Source organism: Cervus canadensis, chromosome 8 (assembly GCF_019320065.1).
Source record: "Cervus canadensis isolate Bull #8, Minnesota chromosome 8, ASM1932006v1, whole genome shotgun sequence".
NCBI lineage: Eukaryota > Metazoa > Chordata > Mammalia > Artiodactyla > Cervidae > Cervus > Cervus canadensis.
The window spans coordinates 20,814,142-20,839,973 of record NC_057393.1 but is presented as its reverse complement, the minus strand read 5'-3'; the positions used below and the strand labels follow the sequence as shown (position 1 = coordinate 20,839,973).

At 37.6% G+C, this 25,832-nt stretch overlaps 1 protein-coding gene and 1 pseudogene across 8 annotated transcripts in view; one reads left to right on the top strand and one right to left on the bottom strand.

Moving 5' to 3' along the window:
• ADD3 (adducin 3) overlaps positions 1-25,832 on the top strand; it is a 133,070-nt gene that overhangs the window by 13,253 nt on the left and 93,985 nt on the right. The window lies entirely within an intron of this gene.
• Positions 9,941-10,452, bottom strand: LOC122445927 (annotated as a pseudogene).

The following is a 25,832-nucleotide window of genomic DNA, read 5'->3' as shown; positions in this document are numbered from 1 at the left end:
GGGGGAAGGGAGATAAAGGAAGTGTTTGGGGGCAATGACAAATTTAAGTGGCCAGAGGAAGTCCTTACTAAGAAGCTGACATGTATGCAAAGACCTAAAGAAGGTAAGGGAGTGGATACAATCAGTACTTTGTCTGTGGGTTCTGCATCTGCAGATTAAATCAACCATGGACCAAAAATATTTGGGAAAAACAATTCCAGAAAGTTCCAGAAATCAAAACTTGAATTTGCTGTGTGCCAGGGGTGCCTTCCCTGGTGGCACAGATGGTAAAGAATCTCGGATGGCAATGCAGGAGACCTGGGTTCAGTCCCTGGGTTAGGAAAATCCCCTGGAGAAGGAAACGGCAACCCACTCCAGGATTCTTGCCTGGAGAATCCCATGGACAGAGGGGCCTTGTGGGTATAGTTCAGGGAGTTGCAGAGAGTCAGACAGGACTGAGCGAGTAACACTTTCACTTTCAGAGCCTATTTGCATATCATTTACATAGTGTTTATAACTCTTTACATAGTATTTACATTGGATTAGGCAGTATAAGTAATCTAGAGATGATTTAAAGTGTATAGGAAGATGTGCAGGGCTATATGCAAATATTAAGCCATTTTATATAAAGGTCTTGAGCATCCACAGATTTTGGTATCAGTAGGATCCTGGAACAAGTCCCCCTTGAGTACCAAGAGGACTGTGTGTGATACCAAGGGGGAGGTCATGGCAGGCAGAGGGAATGCCAAGCAAACGCCTTGAGGCCCAAGGGTGTCTGGTATGGGTGAAACAAAATGGGGGATGGATGTTGGGAAGCCACTGATGACTCTTAGAAGTGGGACATAATCTGACATATATTTTGCAAGGATTATTTTGGTTGTGTTTTGACACTCGATCATGGTGGTACAGTAATCTTGGTGAGAGATTGCTCTGGTAGAGGTGGTGAGATTTGAGTGGATTCTGAATGTAGTGTTCAGACAATAGAACCAATAGGATTTACTGACTAGAGTGTGGAGTATAGTATATATGTGAGTATAGTATATACGTGAGAGAAAGGAGTCAAACGGCACCAAGGTTTGGGGTGTGGGTAGAAGTTTGCAGGAGGAGTAATTTTGGCCAGGAGGAATAATTTGGGGAGTAGAAAAGAGTAGAAATTCAGTTTGAGACATAGTAAGTTTGAAATGTCTCTGAGAGATGTTGGAGTAGAAGATTCTGTGAGTGGAGATCAGTGTCTAGTTACTGACTGACTGACTATAAAATTGGGATTTATTATTTTCCTCTTTCATTTAAAATATTTGCATATTTAATCCCTTTGATGACTAGACTTTGCTGTAGTAAGGGTTTGATGTGTCGCTATACATCTTTGTTCTTTGAAGGGGTTTAATCTTAATCTGTCTTGTAAAATCTTGGATTTGCTTTAACTTCTAAGGACCCTGAATCCCAAAGGAAATCTTTTCCTCTAGGGTAGAACAATTTACTTTTTAACAAAATGTGAAAATAAAAACTGTTGTTACTGCCCTTAGAAACATGTATGTGAATGTAAAATGAACAGTTTGACTGTTCCTCCAAAAGTTAATATGGTTTAATGGTTAAAAATAGTAACATATATGTTCCATTATGACCCAGCGGTTCTATTCCTACATTATATACTTAATTGAAAACACATGTTCCCACAAAAACGTGTACACTGATGTTCATGGCAGCATTACTCATAATAGCCAAGAAGTGGAAACAGCCTAAATGTCTGTCAGCTGATTAATGGCTAAATAAACATGGTATATCCACACAAAGGAATATCATTTGGTCATAAAAGGGAATGAAATCTTTCTACTACATGGGTGAACCTTGAAAACGTTATGCTAAGTGAAAGAATCCAGACACAAAAATGCCACATATTGTATGGTTCCAGTTGGTATGAAATGCGCAAAATAGGCACATCCATGGTGACTGAAAGCAAATTGATTAGTGGTTGCCAGGGGAAGGGGATAAGGGAAAGAGGGAGTATTTGCTTAATGGGTACTGGGTTTCCCTTTGGGGTGATGAAAAAGTTCTAGAACAGATAGTGTTGATGATTGCACAACATTGTGAATATGCTAAAAACCACTGAATCGTGCAGTTTGAAAAATAGTTAAGTTTATGGTGTGTGAGGGGCTTCCCAGGTAGCTCAGTAGTAAAGAATTCCCTGGCCAATGCAGGAGACTCAAGAGACCCAGGTTCGATCCCTGGGTCTGGAAGATCCCCTGGAGGAGAAAATGGCAACCCACTCCAGTATTTTTGCCTGGAGAATTCCATGGGCAGAGGAGCCTGGCAGGCTACAGTCAATGAGATTGCAAAGAGTTGGACACGACTTACAGACTGCACAACAACAGATTGTCCCTTTTGCAGTAATAATTTATATTATGGTGTGTGAATTATATCTCAATTTTTGAAGAAAGATACCAGGAAAAAAGTGTTTGTGCACATTCATATGTACCCAAGAATAACTGAAGAAAAACTTACATAGATCTTACTTCCAAAATCGAACTAGTTTCCCCAGTTGATGAAGCAGGAATTAATCATGCTAAACTTGGTTTAGCTTGGTTTGCTTAAAAAGGCAAAGTGAAGATCCTTAGATCATTCAGGTAGAAATCAGGAAGCAGTTTGTGATCCTGTCTTTGGCAAGTCATGGATGAATCTAAATGTTTTTAAATGCCCAGTTTCATGGAGATGACCTAGATAAGCAAAAGAAGGCTCTGTAATAATCAGTTTTGTGGGCTTCATAAAGCAGGAACTCATTTATAAATAACTTTATTAGGTCTTAAGTCAGTAAGATGGCTTATTTTTTTCTCCATACCTATAATTAAAAAGTATGGCGAACTCAATTCCCAGTAATTTTTTTAGCCAACCCAAGATGATATTTACCTTCTTAAAAATATTATTACTATCAAAGAGTTGCCTGTTGAGGAAGTACATGAAAGGATTGTCTTCTTTAACTTTCATGTACCACCCACACTAATGTTTTTTTTAAAATTAAGATATAATTCACATACCATAAAATTCACCCCCTAATTTTATTAGCAACATACACATACACATATATATTTTCGTGACCTTTCCTGGTGGCTCAGTGGTAAAGAATCTGCCTGCCAATGCAGGAGACTCAGGTTCGATTTCTAGGTTGGGATCTCCCTGGAGAAGGAAATGGCAACTCACTCCAGTGTTCTTGCCTGGGAAATTCCATAGAGTAGCCTGGCAGACTACAACCATGTCTCAAAACAGTCACACACGAATGACTTTGTTCTGAACAAAAGCAACAATATATATATTCATATATTCCTTTATTAGAATAATATTTTTGGTGGCTTGATACGTTTTCAGCATTTTAAGGAATGCATATGTGAACCAGACAAGAGCTATAGTGGGGAAAATAGATCCTTGTGTAACTGACTCCAACACCATCCTGAGAGTAGTGCTATCACAACACTTTACAGGAAGTGCAGATGGGCACAGAAAAGGGAAGTGTTTATCCAGTGGAGAGCAGTAATTCACAGCGGAGATGACATTTGAGTTGAGCTTTAGAAGATCTCTTAATTGTTGAAGACGAGAGTAAATTACTGACTGAAATAATAGGCTGTGCAACGGGCATGCGGGTCTGTGGATGGATGTGATGGAAGAGAAAACAGGAAAGATAAGGTTGAGAGCACTAGGTCATGAAGGCCTTGGGTGCTCTTTTAAGAAATTTAAGTTTTATTCTGTGGCACTTAGATTTTAGCTAATGAGGGGCATAATCAGATGTGTCTGAGATTTGGTGTTGTGAAGAATGGGGTGATAAAGAGTGTTGGCAGAGAGACAAGTTAGAAGGCATTTAGAGATAAGCAGATGAACTAAGGTAATGGCTTTGAGATAGAAAGGGAGGAATGGGACATTTTGGACACAGAAATCCATACAACTTGTTGAACAATGAAGATGTTGAGGGAACATTTGATCACCAGGTGTAGAAATTTAAATGTTGTATTTTACTCCATTTCTGATACTCTGATTTATGACAGAGGGAAAATACACCTGTTAAACTAGAATTTGGGTAGATTTAGCAAGGCTTGAATGTATCTTTTCCTTACTATATGTAAAAGACTTTAGAAATGTGACTGTTTCATAATCTTCTTTAATTTTTAGTGCATGTCAGTGATTAGTCAATTTTCCAGTCTTCGGCAATGTTTTCATTTGTGCATTTGGAAATGGTTGAATAATCATCATTTTGGCAAAAGAATAGTATTTCTGTTTCCAAATGAAACTGCTGTGCTGTGCTTTTGTGTTTCATTTTATACTTCTGTGTAGTGGAATAATAAAAAAGAAAGGACTGAAAGTGGTATTGGCCATTGCAATATCAAGTACTCTATGCTGTCATTACAGGAAGTCATTGTGCCATCTTGAATTTCCCCCTTATTTCATTTAGTGGTTTATCTTGTAACTTATAAAATAACACATGGTAAACACCTGTAAGAAACAATTAGAAATGTCAAAAGCAGTTTACAAAATCATTTGTTTTTTCTGTGTAATGTAGTGGCAAATCCAATCCAGTAAGACTTTATTTTGTATTTTTGCTTAGTGAAACAATTAAGATTTGGCTCCTCTGATGTTTCTCATCGCTTATTTACAGGCACGACTGACTATTTTTGTTTGTAGTTCCCTTTAGTAAAACATGTGCAAAGAGGGTGTTACATTAGGACACAGTGATTTTATAAATGGGTAGAAGAAAATACCAAATTTGACAGAACTGACTACTGAATTAGTGTAGTGTATAACTTGCTTTCGTGCTTAAAGATTCTAAGTGTTAAATGTTTAAAATAACTTATTTAAAAGCAACTCAATAAAATTAAAAATACTTTATGGACATACAATACAATGAAAGTTTTTGTGTTTTGTTTTATTATTCTTTTCTTGTTCTTGTTTTAAATATGAAATATGAGATCATGAAGCAAGATCCAAAAGACACATAAGAATGTACAGTGAAAAGTAAGTTGTCACCCTATCCCCGAACTACTCTACTCTCTCTCTTCCTTTTATATTATTCTAGAGATATTTTTCAGTGTTTATTTTTAAATTCCTGAATCAAGACTTTGCCTGCCTACACCTGGTAGATAAATATGCTGTGTAATATTGCTGCATAAAATACAATTTTAGGCTCAAAACAATCTGAGGAAATAGCCAGCCCTATTCTTTTCCTTGGTGTGTTTTCTAGATTCATTGTCTCTTAATTAAAGAGTGTGCTTTCCTAGCTTCCCCTCCCCTTCAGACAAAGCTATGCAAAGTGGAAGGTGGTCATTGTAATCATTGTTGACTCATATTTTATGCTAGGCAGTGACAGGTAACTTTTATGAAATGATACATGCTAGCAAAGCAAATTCCAGCTGAGAAGTGCTCCCATGGAAAACATCCTCAAGTAGGGAGGGAAAAAAATGGTCAGCCTTTCCCATCGTGTGTATCTGCCCTGTTAGGGCAGCTGGACTGGACTGCTTCTAAAGCTTGACTTTTAATTTTTTAGTACTTGGCATTATTTTGTTGATTCTGCCTTTGGCTACCCACCAAGTCATAAGATTTTCCTCCCAAGCCTTGGGATTACCTGACTCAAAACGTTTCAATACTGGACTTGGTTTCTTCTTTGGATGGTATTTAATAGAACATCATTCCTATGCAGAGACTGTAATAGTCTCATATTTGTGTATATGTGGAGGGGTCCTTTAAAAAAGTTTTCCAATGTATTTTTTTCATTTTTGTATTGGTTATCTTTTATTGGTCATTGTTGCAAATTAGGATATTCAGCAGTGATCATGTTCCTCAAGGAGGAGTGTTGGGCAAAGGTCACGGTCAGGGAAGCAGAGTGTGTCCCTGCACTGGGCCCTCTTCAGTGGTCCTTGCTTAGCTGCTCATGTTTGAGATCCTTCTAAGAAAGGTAGTAGTTGAAAAGTTTGTAAGCTGCCAGCACGGTAGAAACCCCAGCAGTGCTTCCTTTCTTCACGTAGACATACTTGTTGTCATACCACTAGTAACCTCTTTGAAACACTCCAGCAGTGCCTTTAGGGGCAAAATCCTACCTCATATCCAGATTGGCAGCTCCCGTTTTAACGTTAAAATCCATGAGTTTCTTCTTCACTGATACAAGTGATGCCATCTTGGAGTCCTGGGTATCTGCTGTCTTCCAGTACTTTTTATTGTGGTAAAATACACAATATAAAATTTACCATTTTTAAGTGTACAGTTCAGTGGTATTAAATACATTCGTAATACTGTTGAGTAACCATCACCAACATCCATTTCCAGAGCTCTTTTCATCATGTAACTCTGAAATCCTATACCCATTCAACAATAACTTCCCATTCCCCTCCTATATTCCTGGATCAAAAAAATTATTTTAAGATCAAAATTTTGGGTGATACAAAGATCTATTATTCCTATTTCTAATCAAGATTGTAATTTGAAATCCCTATACAGGTCTGTATTATGCATCAAAGATTATGACTGACATTCAGGACCCTGGAAGATTGAGACAAGGGTCACAGAACCTGTGGCCTTTAATACATATTTCAAAGTGAAGAATTATATAGCCTCATTATAATTAGAAGAGACCTCACCCCTCAGCTGTGCAACTTATATATGTTACTGGATGGGAGAGGGAGGTTGTTAATTATGGGAGAGGCAGAGATCAGCAAACTGGTGCTAGCCAACCTCTGCCCCCATTACCTAATAATAAGGAAGTTTCCCAGTAATAGATACAGAGACTGCACAGGTTTGCACATTTCATTGGATGCTAAAACTCTGCCTTTGTTGAATCATTCAGACCTTCTATTATTAGTCAAAGTGTGAATTCTCTGTTAGCTTTAACATTTGGAGAAGCAGAGCTTGGTAGACTGAGGAGGAGGATGAAATCTAGACTCATAGAATTTTGGAAACCTTCGCATTTTTATGGATCAATGACCTTGCTTGATTAAGTGAAGTGACATCTTCAAAATGGCTGATCTAGACTCAAAACTGTTACCCCTGACTCTCAGGCCAGTGCTTTTTCTACTTTGTTACATTCTCAGCCATCTTAACCCATTCATGCAATTCTGGGGTGAGGGAGTTCACCAGAATTCACTTAGCCTTAGGATGGCAGACCTTGGTCTCTTAGGGATTTGAAGCTGCTTTTCAAGAAAGAGTTGGTACCTGTCTCTGTTTGTTTTAATCTCTCAATGAATTGGGGAGTGTTTTGTAAAGCTTTTTTCTAAAAATCTGGGCTTTGTCATGAACTTTCTTGTTATTGTAACAAAAAGCTTTGCTGACCTTCTGTATATTGTTCCCGTTTAAGCATGCTCCCCACTGAAACAAGTCATGTACATGGTAAATGTTTCTGACATGTTTAGGAACATTATATTGAAAATTTAAACTAGATGTATTTGGCTGCCTTGACTTTTTTTTCTTTCGGAAAAGAACATGTTTAAATGAGAAACAGTTCCATCCTCCAATGAAAAGGAAAAGTTTTAGGTCATTCGTTTGAGTAAAATAGATTATAGAACTTCTGGCCTCAATTTTCTATTATTTTCAATTAAGTGGCACATAAGGCATAGTGCCTTACGTAAGGCAGAGTGAAGGAAGAAATTGGACATATTAGAAATGTTAATGATATAGTATAATTTTGTGATTAAACTCTATCAAGTAAGGTTTTTAATCACCATCTGTTGCATCATACAAGGACTTTGAATGGATTCTGTCAGATTTTTTTCCCAGTGTTTTGCTACGAGATTTAATTCCATGACAGCAGTTTTAGTAGGCATTAGGATAACCAGGTCTGTGTGTGAAAATAGCTGGTGGGAAGCTGCAGTATAACACAGGAAGCCCAGCCTGGCTCCTAGGATGGGTCGGGAGGGAGGTGATATGTACACACACACACACACACACACACACTTACGGCTGATTGTGGTGTTTTATGGCAGAAACCAACGCAACATTGTAAAGCAGTTATCCTCAATTAAAAATTTAAAAAGATAACTGGATTTTTTTCAAAATACTTCGTATGGCCTTCTATAATACATCCTTCTGAGGAACTGAAAAAATTCATTCTTATGGTGGGGGGAATAAATAAAATAGAATCGCGTTTGATTTTACTGTGAGTGTAAAAGATGTAGTTTGATCTATTTTTAAATCAATTTTAAGGAACAGATACAAAGTCAAAGTACTTGGACATGAATCTGAGCAAACTTGGGGAGACAGTGAAGGCCAGGGGAGCCTGCAGTTCTCAGGGTCTCAAAGAGTCTGACACGACTTAGCAACTAAACAACAGCACCAAAATACTTACTGGAGAACTTTGAGTTCAGTGTTTCATTAAGTTGATTTAAGCCACTTGGGGGCTAGCAGTGTTTCCTGGTAACTATGGGCCTAGGAATTCCTTGGTGCTCCAGTGGTTAAGACTCCACACTTCCATTGCAGGCACAGGTTCCATCCCTGGTCAGGAGACTAATATCCTGCATGCCACACAGCCCAAAAAACCCCCAAACTTTATAGATCAGTTATTATGAAAACCATGTCATGTCTCTTTTAATTATGATTTTTTTAAAAAAAAAAAGCTTCTATTGGTGCTTTTCCCTGAGATTTTGGTCTATAGATGATAAAATGCCTTTTAAATAGAAACTTCAATTACCTGAAATTCCTTGGATCCTTTACTGGGAAATAACCAAATGATTAAGCATACAAAAGGGTGTCAGGGATGTATTGGAAGCAGTGACTTGTAGGTGGGTGTATTTTGACTCCTGTATCTTGTGTGGTCTACTGTACTTAGAATAATCATTCAGGGGGAAGACCCTAATATTTGCACAAGTCTTTTAAGCAATAGAGACAAATGTGTTCACAGATGTATATGAAACCAGAAGTTGGAATGATGGCTTTTTTTAGATTTTTTTGGAGCGTGGATGAGAAAGTTACATGTTTGGTTTGTTACTATAAGAATTGACAATTATTTACCATTTATGATCAGAATAATTAATTATATAGGTTTCCCCAAAGTGTTTTGATAGCCTACTACCTTTTCTTTTAAGAGTTTAATCATAATAGTTTGGGCCTTCTGTTCAAGAACGGCTTTTGTACAAAGTTTGATTTGAAGCCTCATATGGAGGCCCTAGGCTAATGCTGTTTCCTTCCTCAAAATACAAGTGTAGTTTAAAATTTTCTACTATCCATGTTGGAAAAACTACAAAGAAACATGTGTGAATTTTATTGAACACAGTTTAAAAATATCTTTCAACATGTAATCAGTATTAATGAAATGTTGATTCATTGAAGTATTGATTCAGTGAAAAATTAATGAAATATTTTGCTCTTTTTTTATCTACCAAGTCTTTGAAATCCTGTGTAGATTTTACACTGTAGTACCTCTCAGTTCACACTAGCCACATTTCAGGTACTGGCGGTCACATGTGGCTATTGGCTACCAAATTGGACAACATGGCTCTAGAACATCTTTCTCTTTTGTCCCACATCAGTGTTGCAGATTCTTCAACTAGAAATTTATTCCACAGGGGCTAAAGTTTTGCCATCTATCTGTGTGTATGATCTGTAACAAAAAGTTCTCAATCATGTTTGTTTTGATCATTTTTGCTTTTATAATGTGATAACCAAAAACTAGTATTGCTAAAGAACTGTCAATGTAACTGCATGAGAGCTTCAGAGGGCAAGTTCAGTTGGTTGTGGGCAAGTGAAGAGAGCTGGGATCCAAAATGAAGGGTCAGCACCAGGTAGCACAAATTGAACAGAATCCTGCTGTCCTTGAGCAAGTTACTTCACTTCTCTGAGCCTTTTTACTTTATTCATATGTGAAATCAGGATAAAGATACCCATCTCTTGAGTTGCAATGGAGTTTAAACAAGGTAACACATGTGAAATGTGTAACTATGAGTTGCTAAGTAAATTTGTGTTAAGTGATTGTTGCTTGCTTATGTCTCCCACTCCCAAATCCTTTCTTTTCTTTTTTTTTTTTTTTTTGATTTAATAAAGTTTTATTTTTCAGAATGTACAGCTGGTGGAACCTGTTCATGCATCTTCACCAGCAGCTGGGGCATCTCCACCCTTAGTGTTTCTGGTGTAAATCACTTGAGTTCTGTGCTTTGAAACCAGTTGAATAAGTCCTTTACTAAGGAGTTCCTGAAGGGCTGCTCTGGCCAGGAACCACGAATCTTCCATCTCTCAGAGACAACAGCTGGAGTTATAAGCTCATGGTTGGGAACTTCTTTACAGAGTTTGTCATATGTTGCTTTGTCAAATAAGACTAGGTTACTGAGCCTGTCCCGAACTTTGCCTTTGTACCACTTCTTCTTTTTGGCCTTGCCCCTAGATTTGTTCACTGGATCTTTGTCTTTCTTGGCCGACTTTCCGGCATCTTTCTTCTTCTTGTCATCCTTGGGTGGCATAGCGAAGGCCAGAGAGCAACTGCAACCACTGCCGCCTCGCTAAGATGTTGGACAAAAAAAAAAAAAAGCTCAAATCCTTTCTTGTGAGAGGAATAAGGAAGAGGAGGTATACCTAAAATAAACGTTGTAATATAGTCAAGAAAGCTATCCATTTACTAAACTGACTAGGATTCAGTGTTTGTTCAGAACAAACTAGTCCCTAAGCATTGTGATTGAGATTTTAATTTAGGACCATTATCTGGAAGGTTCACAAAGTAATAATATGAAATAGTTCATACTCCACATTGTTGAAATAGAAATGAATAGTATCAATTTTATTTCAGTAATCAGTAAAAATAGCACCTGTAGTTGTTTCTAATTATTTAAGAGAAATATCTCAATTATTAAAATACCTCTTTTTATCTTTTTCTAGATATGGTAGAAATGCATCATTATCCGTTTCTTTAAAAGTTTTATCACAAGGGTTATTGCAACTTGGAATTTAAATACGTTTGCATCTACAGAAGGCTAGTCTTTAGTGTAATAGTATACTGATGATTTAAACTTGTGTAGTACCTGGAACTAAGGAAATCTCTTCTAAATGAAAGGAAAGCTGTCACTTGGTGACTAAGCTTTACGTTACAATGCAAGTGACCTGTTGTTCTTGCTCAGACATTACCATCATTTTGTATTTTTAGATAGAAAGGGGGCTTTCAGTGTCATTAGCTGGGTAGCATGTTCTGAATCTATTTGGAAGGAGGGAGGTTTCAATCATACATATATTTCTGATTCTCTGTGCATTTTGAGAAATTTATTTATAAATTTGAAATACCACTGAAATGTGGGAAAGCGTGGAGTGTTTTGAATAGATGATTAGATTAGATATGAACTTTTCAAAGCTTTGTATGTGTAGGCCACATTGCTGGTGATGTTCTTGGAAATTGGTCACATCTAAAGAGTCAGTTCTTTGCCAATAGCATCTGGTTGTATTTTACATACTTTGAAAGTACTTTTTGAATTGTGAAAGAGCAAACCACATGACATCTTTTCTTACCTGATTGAAAGTTGTTTACAGTTATAGTTGAACTTTAACAAACAAAGGCATAATTGTCTAAATGCATGGATTCTTAACACGGATAACCTGAGATTCTTACAGTTACCAGCTTTTCAAATTGTCCAGACTTTTATATTATTCTAGTGACCCTGTACAGAGGTCATCTTATTGAAAGTTCTTTCAAGTTTATGGAATTTTGAAGGTACTGACCTGACTGGAATACACTGTGCTGATTGGGAACCAAGAAATGGTGTTAATTGATGTGATTGGCATTCCCCTATCCATTGCTTACAGCTTCCTACAGGTGTTACTTGTTACATACTTATATAGATCTTTGTCATACCTGATTGTGTGAGCTTTTGATGTAATAAATCTAGGGCTTGGCCCTAGAAAAGATTTGTGAGATGTATTAAGTGGCCTGAATCTAGGCTAACCTGTGAACCGGGCAAAATATGTCCTTGGTTTCCTTAATATTCCCTTCTCAGCACCCCTTTTTTGCTTTCTTCCTCTTGACTTTCCAGGTGCTAACCTATCTCAGATAATCTCTGTTGAAATGTTAGCTGATTAGTTCACTGCTTTTCCAGAGGTGTTAAAAGTGAGGTTTTTTAATAACAAGGCTTTCAAGGTCCCTAGTGGGATAGTGGGGCTTCCCAGGTGGTACTAATGTAAAGAACCTGCCTGCCAGTAAAGGAGACATAAGAGGTGGGGGTTCAGTCCCTTGGTCAGGAAGGGACTCCAGGAAGTCCCTGGAGGAAGGCGTGGCAACCCACTCCAGTATTCTTGCCTGAAGAATCCCATGGACAGAGGAGCCTGGAAGGTTACAGTCCATAGGATCGCAAAGAGTTGGTCACGACTGAGGTGACCTAGCATGCATGCACACAGTGGGATGGTGAATAATGAGTTTTAAAAGGACAGAGTCTTTGGACTGGGCCCAGGCTTGGGGTCAGGATTATAGAACCCCACTGCCCAGTAACTCAGGCACTTGCTGTGTATAGCTACTGACTGCTTGAAATGTAACTAAGACTTAATTGAGATGTAGTGTTAAGTGGAAAATACATGCTAGATTTCTGAGACTTTGCAGAAGAAAAAGACTGTAAAGGAACTCAATTTTTAATATTTATTACATGTTGAAATGATGATATTTTGATATATTGAGTTAAATAAAATATATTGTTAAAATTAATTACGCCTGTTCTTTTTACATTTTTAATGTGACTGCTGAAGAATATAAAAGCAGTTGTGGCTCACATTTTATTTCTATTGGACAATGCTGTTGTAAAGAATTTACATTGTGTTCTTACTGTTGGGAGCTTGCAGAGGTTCAGGGAAATGCCCCCTCAGGACGCCTCAGCGACAGCTCTTCCAGCTGACTTGGCTGGGCCGCTTCCTGTTATGTGCTGTTCAAAGAGCCATTGCCCACCAGCAGCCACTCTCCCCACTTCTTCTCTACCCACCACTCTGCCCACCACTCCAAATGATTGCTAGTTCCTGACCAGCTTCTTGAAGCTCAGTTCAGTTCAGTTGCTCAGTCGTGTCCTACTCTTTGCAACCCTATGGACGGCAGCACGCCAAACCTTTCTGTCCATCACCAACTCAACGGAGTTTACTTAGACTCATGTCCATTGAGTCAGTGATGCCATCTAACCATCTATCCTCTGTCATCCCCTTCTCCTCCTGCCTTCAGTCTTTCCCAGCATCAGGGTCTTTTCCAATGAGTCAGTTCTTTGCATCAGGTGGCCAAAGTATTGGAGTTTCAGCTTCAGTCCTTCCAATGAATATTCAGGACTAATTTCCTTTAGGAAATTTCTTGAAGCTAGATGATTAAAAAGATAGATTTATAAGTACCATGTATTGGGTACCTGCCATTTATCACATAGTGTGCTAGGTACTTTACTTAAAATCTTGAATCCTCCCATCAGTTCTCAGGATCGATATTACAAATGACAAGAGATCCATGTACATTGTTCTTTGCCCTGGGTCAGCTAGTGGCAGCTATGTGGCAAAATCAAGATTCCGTCCCAAATCTCTCTGATCCCAGAGCCATTGTTCTTTCTCTTTTATTATGCTCTACTCATGTTTTCCATTAACTGTGTGTGTGTACTTTAGTCTGAAAAAGAATGCTCAATATAAAGGGGTCTCTGGCCGAATAGTGTTGACTGGTCTTTGGTTCCTTTTGTCTTGGTGAATGACCTCAGTGCTCTTCACTCCAGGTTGCCTTCCTTCCCTGTCTAGTACCTAGCAGTAGCCCAGACTTTAATGCAGAGACTTATGTTTATTGATAGCCTGTGGAGCAGGATAGATAATCTTGAGGCCTCCTGGGAAAGAGCATCCCTTCCACGTTGAAAATCAGTCAACAAAGAATGTTTCAGATGCCTTCAGGAAGAGACACAAGAGGAGAATTTCTCTAAATTCCAGGGCTATCAAATCTTAAGACTTCAGAGACTGGCCATGTAAGGAAGGGTTTTTGTTTTTAATAAAGGGTTTTTTTGTTTTTTTTTAAATAAAGGGGGTTGAAATGAAATAATGGCATATTGAGCTGGATAAGTCTTGTATAATCCTCAGTCATCTCTTAATGGCTGTGTCCTTGACATTATTGCATGAAGAATTGAGAACAAGAGAGAAATAGTCCATGTGTTGGCCTGTTTGTCTGTAAATTGGAGTAGATGTAGTCATAATTCATGAATGCTCTGGAAGGCTGGATGTGGCATTTACTCTGCTGCCTTCACTTGGCTCAAGTAAGTGGTAGTGACTTTGGAAAAAATAAGGGGAGAAAAGGAAGATCAAAGAGGTTCAAGGAGTGAAACTAGACTGGAGGTGGGCCACAGGGAGGTTTAGGCAAGTTCAAAATGCAAAGCCCTTTTATTCATGTATACACATTATATTTATAGTACTAGAAGCCATGTAAATGTAAAATACTGTTATTTCAGGGAAGAAACTGTGATATACTAGAAAGAAAATGGAATTTCTAACTAGGAGATGTAGATTCAATTCTCCCAGCTCTACCATCCCTAACCTTGTAACCCTAGGAAACTAGAGTCTGAGATAATCATTGTCTTTCTCCCTCTCTGACTTTACCTTCATGTTTTAATAAGATCATGATGAGTTTGAAAACACTTCGGATAGGCTCATGTGCTGTATTCACATTATTAGTGTTTTTATACTGTTATTTACTCTGCATCTGAAGTGTTGCTTACCTGAAACACCATTGATAGGAAAAAATGTGTACCCAAGAACACTCACATGATTAAGGGAAGTTAGAGTTAAATGGCCAGCAAGTCAGACTAATTTGGCTCTCATCCCTAGGCTTTATAAAAAGGACAGTGGCAGCCTTGTGGGTGAAGGGAATGTAGACCTAATTGCTTATTTAATTCAATCATTCATCCTTTTAACCCCTTTTAAAACTTGACTTTTGTAGGTCGATTATATAATGCATGAATGTGCAAGCACACACAGTGTTCTCTTTAAGTGAAAGGCCTGATTCAATGCCTTTTTTTTTTTAAGATTTTGATATATTCATAGTAATAAACCTGGTTTGCATTTCTTTGAGGCTCATGGTCTTTGACTTCCGATCACGTTAGTAAAGGGTTGCTATAACTACCAGATGGCAGTCTTTCTTAATCCAGTGTTAAGACACCAACAGACTTACACAGAATGAATATAAGCAGAATTCAGGCACAGAATTTGAAGTATTATTTAAACTGCTCATCTTGCAAATTTAGCATAAAGAGGATAATATATTAGCATAAAGAGGATATCTATTGAATATATTCATGTTACCATGCAATTTTTTAGTTCTCAGGGCAATCCCGGAATGCATCTTTAATTTGTATTCCATGTAAAATGCTGGGTACAGGGATATTTTGCCAAATGCCAGTTTGAACTTTACTTGAGATCCATCCAGCTGGCAGATCAGTTGTGCTAATCAGATGAGCCCATTTCTGGGGAATGGAATTTCATAGCGGGAGCAGTGTTCTTGAAGTATTATTTTAAAAATAAGTAAATTTTTAATTTTAAAAGTGTAATGTGCTCTATTGAAATGTATATAGTATAAACATTGTAATATATGTCGTGCAAATACTTCATGCATATTTGTAAATAATAAATAGCAGGAACAATAAGTTCATTGTATTGTACTCATTTGTTTTTCTTTCTATTTTGAGTTCTTATATCTTGTTTCCTCCTTAATCTCTATGAACAGGAAAGATACTGAAGTGCAGATGGGTTAACCCTAGAAACTGTAGGCAGCTAACTTTTCATGTAGAATAAGCTCTACACTGATACTCTGTTTAAAAGGTGAACTGGTAGAGAGGCTTAGTCAAAGATCACTTGGTGTAAATGAAAAGGAATTCATACACCGTAGATGGCGATTAGACCTGAAGAACTAATATGGATCCTTTTAAACTCCAAAGTTACCCTGCGTATAAGTGTTAATATACACTTTCATGATCATGTTAGAAACCTCATGTCACAGAGTAGCATTTCCACAGCATATTCTGTAGATCATTAGTTCTAAAAGATTTCCCAGGAAAAATAGTTCCAAATATGTTTGGGAAACTGTTTTCTGTACCCTGTCTTAAAGGCTCATAATGCATATTAGCATAAGCAAAGACTGAGAAATATTGCTAAGTACTGGGATTACCTTTTTTAAAAAAGTCAGTGTATTGCAAATTGAATATGTCACATAGACCAGGGAAAGCAGCCTCTCTAGTAAAATGTATTAATATCCCATGGAACTCGTGTTTTATAGACTATACTGGGGGGAAATAATGCCTTAAATTATATATTAACAGATCTCAGAGCTTGTTTTTGTGATTATTCCCCCTTTTTAAGGTTATATTTGGCAGTTACAGATATCTTAGCCTAGGGGAGACATGGTTGTGCTTAAAGCTTTTGTTTTAAAATTATCTTACAAGATAACTTTACATAGAAATTTTGTAATTTTACATAGAAATGTTCATTTTTATGAGGTGTGTCTTTGCATTGATGTTGACATTATCTTTTGGGGGCATTTTGATGTTTTTTATAAATATAATTTTTCTTATACTCTAAAATTTACATATACTTTTTGTAAGCCAGATAATTTAACATGCTATTTTCCAATTATATATTTTTTCAAGAATAAAATAAAATATAATTCAACTATTAGGTAAAGAGATGTTTTAGTAGCAATTAAAGTAGTCTGTGGGCTTTCCTCGTGGCTTAATGGCAAAGAATCCACCTACAGTGCAGGAGGTATGGGTTCGATCCCTGGGTCAGAAAGATCGCTGGAGAAGGAAATGGCAACCCACTCCAGTATTTTTGCCTGGGAAGTCCCATGGACAGAAGAGCCTGGCGGGTTACAGTCCATGGGGCTGCAAAGAGTCGGACACAACTTAGCGACTAAACAACAGACCAGTCTGTAATTGTTTTTATTTGAACTGGGAGGAGAACCAAAGATTTCAGTAACCCAAGATACTGCCATGTAATTAGTTCTATGAAATGAAGTTTTGAGACTGTCAGTCTAGACAATGACACTCTAAGAATAAACAAATTACCTACTATTTCAAAGCCTACTGTTTATTTTCTCTAACCAGAATATACATCAGGGATTTTAAGCATTTTTTGCTTTTCATGAATTTCTTAAATGACATCTGAGAATTTTTTTTAAATGTTACAGCTAAATGTGGATCTTGAATCATCCCCAGGTTGGAAAATTGGAAAGTTGTGTCATATCGTGAGTAACAGAAAATACTAAACATATTCAGGCTTCCCAGTGTGAGCTAGTGCATACATTAAATTAAACCAAAAAAGCTTAGGCAGCCATGTTTCAGGTTTTGGAATATGTAATGTATAAATATAATCTCCTACAAGAAAAGAAATAGCTCTTACCATTAACCACCAAACCAAACCATGAGACAGTATTTTATTTTCGGTTGTATTTGGAAGACCATGTTATCTGTTAGCTTTGGCTTGCCATTTGCTGAATAACTAAAAATGGCATGTTTAATGCTAAGTAGCATTTATGACTAGACCATCAAACCCCAAATGGAGTTGAGGGAGAGAGATCTTTTACTGAAATATAAAAAAAGAAATTTCCCTTTAGTATTATGTTAGTACAAGATCTTTAAACTAGCTCTCTTGTGGAACATAGGTAATTAATTGTCTTATCCACAGTTTCCTTTCATCCATAAGATACTGCTTGGTGAGAAAGCCAAAAGATTAGAGTGATTACTAACTCCACCAGAAAGTAACTGCTCAGCAACAGAAACGGGATCAAATTTTCAAGCCAAATTAGACAAGCTGACTCAAAGAGAGACTCACTTGTGGAACTAACCATCCTAGCTGCCTGGAGAGGGACTCACTCTCTTACCACCAGTGATACTGTGAAGCCTTTTTGACTGTGGTTCTCACATGTTAGCCTGCATTGGAAGCAGCTGGTGGGCTTATTAAACTGTAGCTTGCTGGGCCACACCCGCACACTTTCTGATTCAGCAGTTTGGAGTAACGCCCAATAATTTGCATTTCTAACACATTTTCAGGTGATGCTGCTGTTCTGAGACCAGATTTGAGAACCGCTGTTATTTTTTTCTAGACTAGGGAATCTTTTTGAATCTTTCTTTTCCTTTCGTTCCTTTTCCACCCCCAGGCCACCCACTGTCCCCATCAAAAGCCAGCCATCTTCTGTTATGGAACTATTCCAGAAGCCTTCTTTTCTTATAAGCTTTTACTACATTGGTTTCTTTCATTTTTTAAAACCATCTACAGTGAGACAGCTTTATACAATGAAGTCAGTTTATAACTACAGTATTTTTACCAGTCTTGGAATTCTTTATGTTTTCTCCAAGCTTTGATATTTCTCACGTAAACATCCCCTTTCATAATTTAGAAAATACATGTTTTAAAGTTGTCTTGTGTAGGGGTTTTTGTGTTTTTTTTGAGGTATTGGATGTGTTTATTACCTGGATTGTGGTGCTGGTAAAATGAGTATATGCATACATCCAAACTCACTTAATTCATTAATTATGTGCAGTTTGTAAATGATTATACCTCAATAAAATTGGGAGAAAAGTCAGATATCAAAAATGGAGTCAGACCCTTTATTTCAGGGGAAGGTTAAAACTCCTGTGTCCTTTCTTAAGTCAAAGAAGGCTCTGGCTGCTCCTCAGTGTAGACTCTACCAGAAAGTCTTTATGCAGAAGTCATGTAAGTGGCCTTCCTGAGTCATGTATATGCAGCATCAACAGCGTTCTTTGTGGCTTAAGATGCTTTACCCCCACTTGAGAAAAAGCGAAAAAGTTAGTTGTTGAGAGGTAGGTCGGAGCTTCTAGTCTGTGAGGTGGTTGACACAGAAGTGGATGCTGCTCAGCCTGCAGGGTTGGGCCATGCTTGGAAGCATGACTGTGTGTGCAACAAGAAGGTCATTCCATCGTGCTATAGTAAGAGCTGTGGGAATGACTTGTTAGGGAGTTGCCACTGAGTGTGTCCAAGGAGATTGGTGTTTCCTCCATTGCTAGGGAAGGGCAGCACTCACACTGGGGCCTTCGCTGCCATTGCCATGCCCAGGCATTAAGCTTCAGGGACAGCCTTGTCATTCCTTCCTTCTACCACGGACTTCACGAGATTCACGAGCAGCTTCAGATCACCTGTGTGGCTTCAACTCGTTACTCCTTGTCCTTTCCAGAGAAACCTATATTTCTTTTTTTGTTATATACTTCAGGTGTATGACATAATTTGACATCTGAATATACTACAAATTGATCACCACCACAAGTCTAGTTACCATTTATTTCAACTTTTAAATAGATGATTCCCACTCTCTGAGGTATTGTCATATATGTGATCTTCTCATTTCATGCTGGCATTTTAGGGTAGGAGGATACTATGTCAATAGCAGGGTGTGCAGATTACTGCCTAGCAGTCAAAAGTAGTGTCAGGACTAGCCTGCTGGAGTTAGAAGTTAGGTGAAGAGCATTAGACTATTCCTCTTCAAGGAACTGTTCTTTTGTTATCTCAGTCCCTTCCTGGCTTGTGGTTAATCAGACTAGTGCTTTTCTTGCTTTCCAGAAATAGGCCAGGTACTGAGTTCTGAGAATGAGCAGGTGGGTTTCTGGAGGATGGACAGTTATAGGAGCACTGGGTACATCATAATAAAAAAGTGAGAAAATGCTACATGTAATGAACTGTTCATAAACGTCAGAGGTCATCTAGTCCACCTTTCTCATTTGACATGGTAAAAGTGGAACATTCCCCAGACTTGCTGCCCAAGGTCATAGAGCCAGCCGTATACAGGTCACTTGACCACTGGTTCCGTCTTGCCTCAGGGCTCTTGCTATTCTTTGACACTGGCACGAAGGGAAATTTTGTGGCACATTGGGGTAGTAACTAGCCACATAGTTCAACTTCTTAAAAATTAATGGCACACAATATTTATTTTTGAAATTGTAATGTTTTTGGTGATTTAAAAATCTGTGTAAATCCAAAGAAATTACTGCCATTTCATGGCATATATTGTGTGCATGTGTGTGTTTCATTTTTTAAAAATGTTTGTTTCTGACTGTAAGAAAGCCCATTATAAAATGTTGAGGAAATATAGATACAAGTTAGTAAATAAAAACCAAGAATAAATCATCCCCCAGAGAGAGCCTAATACGTTACAGTCACTTTGGTACTTTGCTGTTGTTGTTTGGTCGCTTAGTTGTGTCTGACTCTTTGTGACCCGGTGGACTGCAGCACGCCAGGCTTCCCTGTCCTTATCTATCCCCCAGAGCTTGCTTAAACTCATGTCCATTGAGTCAGTGATGCCATCCAACCATCTCGTCCTCTGTCACCCCCTTCTCCTCCTGCCTTCAGTCTTTCCCAGCATCAGGGTTTTTTCTAATGAGTTGGCTCTTTGCATTAGGTGGCCAAAGTATTGGAGCTTCAGAATTCAGTGACTTAATGTAACCATTTACTTTTCACTATGTGACCTTCAGTGTAAATGGGAGAGGGGTGATTTTGAGATCCAGGCCCATCCAGGATCTTCAGATCCTGCACTAGATCTTGAATCTTCTGCAGCTGGCAATCACAATACAGTGTGGGAGTGGACTACACAGGAGTGTGAATACCAGGAGGTTGGACTCACTGGGGCCATCTTAGAGGCTGCCCACCACAAATACCAATGGTGTTTTAGGTAAATCATTAGGGAAGTTGTTGTTTCCACAGATTTCCAACCTTTATCTTATATGGAGATGTTAGACATTGCCAGCATTGCTTGTCTGAATGAGGTTTGGATGAGAATACCCTCAGTGGAAGAAAAGTGATGTAGCTTTTTTTCTCTTCTTGGTGAAGACAGATCATGTAAAACATTTGCCAAGATTGAGAGGTGATTAATGGGCCAGGTTACCTGAAACATAATTGAGCAAATTCACACTGGCAGGATTATATAGCACACATCCAAAACCAATTAATACATGTACTAATTGATACATGTGTACTTTACAGTAAAACAAATAACCCGACTCAAAAAAATGGGCAGAAGACTTAAATAGACATTTTTCCAAAGAAGGCATACAGATGGCCAGAAGGCACATGAAAAGATGCTCCACATCGCTAATTATTAGAAAAATGCAAATCAAAACTACAATGAGGTATCACCTCACATCAGCCAGAATTGCCATCATCAACCAGTCTTCAAATAGTAACTGCTGGAGAGAGTGTAGAGAAAAAGAAACCCTTCCGCAACATTGGTGGGAATGTAAATTGGTGTAGCCACTATGAAAAGAGGGTGGAGTTTCCTCCAAAAAACTGAAAATAGAGTTAACCATATAATCCACCAATCCCACTCTTGGATGTATACCTACACAAAACTGTAATTCAAAAAGATACATGGACCCCTTTATTCACAGCAGCACTATTTACAATAGCCAAGACATAGAAACAGCCTAAATGTCCATCAACAGATGAATGGATACAGAAGATGTGAGATAGATAGATAGATAGATATGTATATGTATATGTATATCTGGTTGTAAAGGTGGCACAGTGGTAAAGAATCTGCCTGCCAGTGCAGGAGGCTCAGGTTTGATTTCTGGGTTAGGAGGGGCCCCTAGAGTATGACATGGCTGCCCACTCCAGTATTCCTTCCTAGAAAATTCCATGGACAGAGAAGCCTGGCAGGCTGCAGGGTCCATGGGGTCTCAAAGAGTCAGACATAACTGAGCATACACACATACTTTATGGTAATTTTTTTTAATGGTTATCTGCAGTTAGTGGTTATTGCAAATTTAAGTACTCTTTTATTTCATTGCAGTAGTAATTTATAGTAAAGATTTTATCATGGTGAAATTTCCATGTGAGGGAATTTAGACTTCATTCTTTGGCAAATGGGGGATTCATTGAAGAATTTATAGGAAAAGGAGTGATGGGGTCAGATTGGTTTAAAAAATTTCATTTTGGCAACAATATTTAAAAGTAGATTGAAAGATGAAGGATTGAAGGCAAAGAGATTGTTGTAGTAGTCCAGGAGAGAGAGAATGAACGTCTGAAATGAATTAGTGGTCTCAGGGATAAAGAGGAAGAGAGAGGAAGAGTCCTGAGAGGAAAAATGGTAAAATCAGAAGGAGCTGGTTAGTACCCTGATGTAGGAGGTAAAGGTCCTGTTAAAGAAACTCCTGGTTTTCTGGCATAGAGAAAGAAAGCTGTGACAAAGACCTCATCTATTTCTATAGAAGGATGTGTGGGAAATAAAGAGTTTGATTTTTCAGCATGTGAATGTTGAGAGACTTGGACAGCAGTAGGAGATATCAAGTGAGCAACTGAACATTTTGTATAAAGCACAAGGAGTTTGACAGGACTGGAAATACAGATTTGTGAATGGGAGAGGAGGATGATAGTTGAGGTTGTGGGAGGCAGATGAGGTTGTCCAAGGTGAATGTGCAGAGTGAAAGAAGTATGCCAAAGGTGAAACTTTGTCAGATACCAAGGTATAAAACAATTCTTTTTGTAGTTACAACCCAGACCAAAAAATATCATTGTAGGGATCCATTCTAATCCCAGCCCTGCTTGAGATTACATAGATAGAAGTACCAGGACTCCTCTGTGACTTTGAAGAAATCACTTCAAATCTCTGAGCCTGTTTCTTCATCATTAAAATAAGGAGGTTGTTTCAGACCACTGATTCTCAAGGTTTTTTTTCTTGCAGGGTTATGTGTAATGTTCACATGCATAGCACATTTCTACTCGTGTGCTCAGAATTATGGGCAAATTCATTGCTCTGATTCTCTTTGTCATACAAGAAATGGCAAGTAAATGAGTTATGTTAATATAAAGATAATTTTAGGTCTGTTCCATTATATATTTCAAGAAGCAAATATTTTGCAAATTTGAGTATTTAAATCAGCAAGAAGCTACTTGTAATAGATAAGCTCACAGTTGATAGGCATGTGCCAAAGAAACCATACTTAAAACTCACAATCTAGTTAGGTCACTTCCTAAACTCTTTTGGGGACACAGGCTACTTTGAGAATCTGATGAAAGCTATGGACTCTCCCCAGAAAAGAATACATATAATTTTTGTATTTGATTTAAGGGAATCCAAATTAATTTTTCTAAAGTTACTCATTCCAGGAAGCTCTTGGAATTCATGAGTCCTGTATTAAATTCCTTATCTTAGAAAAATCTTCTCCTGGAAGATTTTATGACTTTATATGTTGTAAAAGGAGTCCTCATTCTTCGAAAATGCACTTTGTGATTAGATAATTATAGGTAAGGAATTCTATAGTTGTTCTAAAATAATGTTGTATCTTAAAGGCATTATTGCTTATATCAGAGATTGTCATAATTAGAAAACAGTTACTTGTCTGGGGGCAAACTGGAAACTATATTAACATTGAGAAGAATAAGGTGATTTAAAGCACAGCTATATTGAAATGTGCTGTGTGCTTAGCTGCTCAGTCGTGTCTGACTCTGTGACCCCATGGACTAGCCCACCAGGCTCCTCTGTCCATGGGATTCTCTAGGCAAGAATACTGGAGTGGGTGCAATGCACTCCTCCAGGGGATCTTCCCAACCCAGAGATCGAACGCAGGTCTCCCACATTGCAGGCAAATTCTTTACTGTCTCAGCTACCAAGGAAACCCATTTTATGCTAACATTCTATATTACCTTCTCAGGAGGAGGGCATTGAGGGCAGCCAGAAGGTTACGAAGAGCCCAGGCCTTCAGGAGGTTTGATGAGTACACAAGTGTTTTGCTTGTTTATGACAACATGTTTGTCAAATTCAGTCTTGCCCAAGTGACTTGGAAATGTTTAGGAGTATATATGATAGGTGAACTAGAAAAAAAATTCTTTAAATAAAATCCTATAAGAATAATCCTATGTGAGAAATAATCCTACAGATATTTTTACCAAAAAGCCTTATACTTTTAAAAGAGAAAAAATAATTCATTTCAATTAATGCTACTTTTAATCAGGGAATATTCTGGAATTACATATAATATGAATTTTAGTTTAGTGTTAGCATATTTAGTTTAGCTTTAGCTTTATTATATGATACTAACAATCTTACTCATAACTGATTGTGTCTGGTACTTTTTTCCATCAAGTTTTTCACATCTTAAACTCAGGAACCAAATCTAATTATCCTGGTAATTACAAATAAGTACTTCTTCAACAGTTTCCATCATCCAGTTATTTCATAAGAAGGTTTCCACTAATGGTGAAACAATTTTATTCTTTGTTTAAAAATAAATACCTACCAAAGAAAATTTAAATTAATTTTGATCTAAATTAATATTTAAAAGTTTGAGAAAAAGTAGAATGCATGTTTTTTCACTTCAGAATTTTAATGGGTTACCTTTTATTTTGTTTTTCATGAATCATTATGTATTTCAGCTTTTTGGCAAATTGCATGCACTGGGGCAGTAATGATTAATCCTGGTTCAGTGGTCAAGAATGTTGATTTAAAAAACTTATTTTCAGGCTGTGGAACAGCCTAAGGAGGACACAGTGATTTTGTTTGCATTTCAGTTGTGCTGGAGACCTTGGTCTATATGGTTGTTGGGCCCAGTCCAATTTTTAGTCAATCTGCTCTTTACAAGTGAACATCTCTTTCTGCTCTGGTAGTAACTGTAACTTGAGGTTGTCTTAGTCCTTAAAGCCAGATGAATTTTTTTCCTGAAATAAACTTTAAGCACTAATAAAATAAGATTAATATATTCATCAAGTTTTTTGGTATTTTAAAATCATATAATAAGAAACGTTTCAAATCCAGGCATGTATATTTTTGAAAGAAGTAGAATTTATTTTCAGGTGTATCCGAATAATGTTTTTAGAGAAAGCTCTTAACATTATCATGTAAAGAAATTGATCCCCCACCTTAGTATTTTCTAACAATTCTATTTTTAAAGTATAGTTAGTCTTTCCTTGGTGCTTCCCTGATAGCTCAGTTGGTAAAGAATCTGCCTGCAGTGCAGGAGACCCTGGTTCGATTCCTGGGTCAGGAAGATCCCCTGGAGAAGGGAAGGCTACCCACTGCAATATTCTTGGGCTTCCCTTGTGGCTCAGCTGGTAAAGAATCCACCTGCAATGTGGGAGACCCCTGTTCGATCCCTGGTTTGGGAAGTTCTCCTGGAGAAGGGAAAGGCTACCCACTCTAGTATTCTGGCCTGGAGAATTCCATGGGTGGTTCTTTTTTTTTTTTTTTTTTTTTTTTTTTTTTTTTTTTTTTATTTATTTATTTATTTTTTGTCATACATTGATATGAACCATGGGTGGTTCTTATGACTTTCTACCTTTACTATCTACGTTCCATTTGGATATCTCTAGATATTTTACTTACCCATTTGCTGTTACTCCACTTTTATGGTTAAATTACTCAGTCCAATTTTAATTCTTATGTTTCAACCAAGGATGAATAGCTTGGGAAGAATAACATGGTGAAAAGAACCAATCTTTCTTCAAGGGGAAAAAGATATCACCATTGGAAGCCACACTTTTCCACTGAATAAGTTCTCTCAAGACAGACTGGGAATTTTTAAAAGCTATGTTAATCCATTGAAACTAAGATGTTGTTTTCAAATTATTTCATGGGGTTCTAAATTCTTCATTCGATAAATATTTTAATTCTTGCTGTTACTCAACAGGATAAAGGATGCAAAGATAAACCAAAAATAGATCCTTTCCTTAAGGAATATCAAATTGCTTCGAGAGAACATGCTGTATACTTATATGTATAAAGTGGTGAAGACTTTATACAGACTTTATACAGACATCAATGACTGGGAGTTCAAAGGAAGGATTGATTTTTGTATTTGGAAAGAGAATCAGGGATGGTATTCTTTTGAATCTTGTATAAGAAAATTCGCTAAATACTTAGTAGAAAAAGAAAACTTATGGTTATATTAATTAGACTTCATAGGTATGAGTATATCCTATGGGAGACATTATGTGAA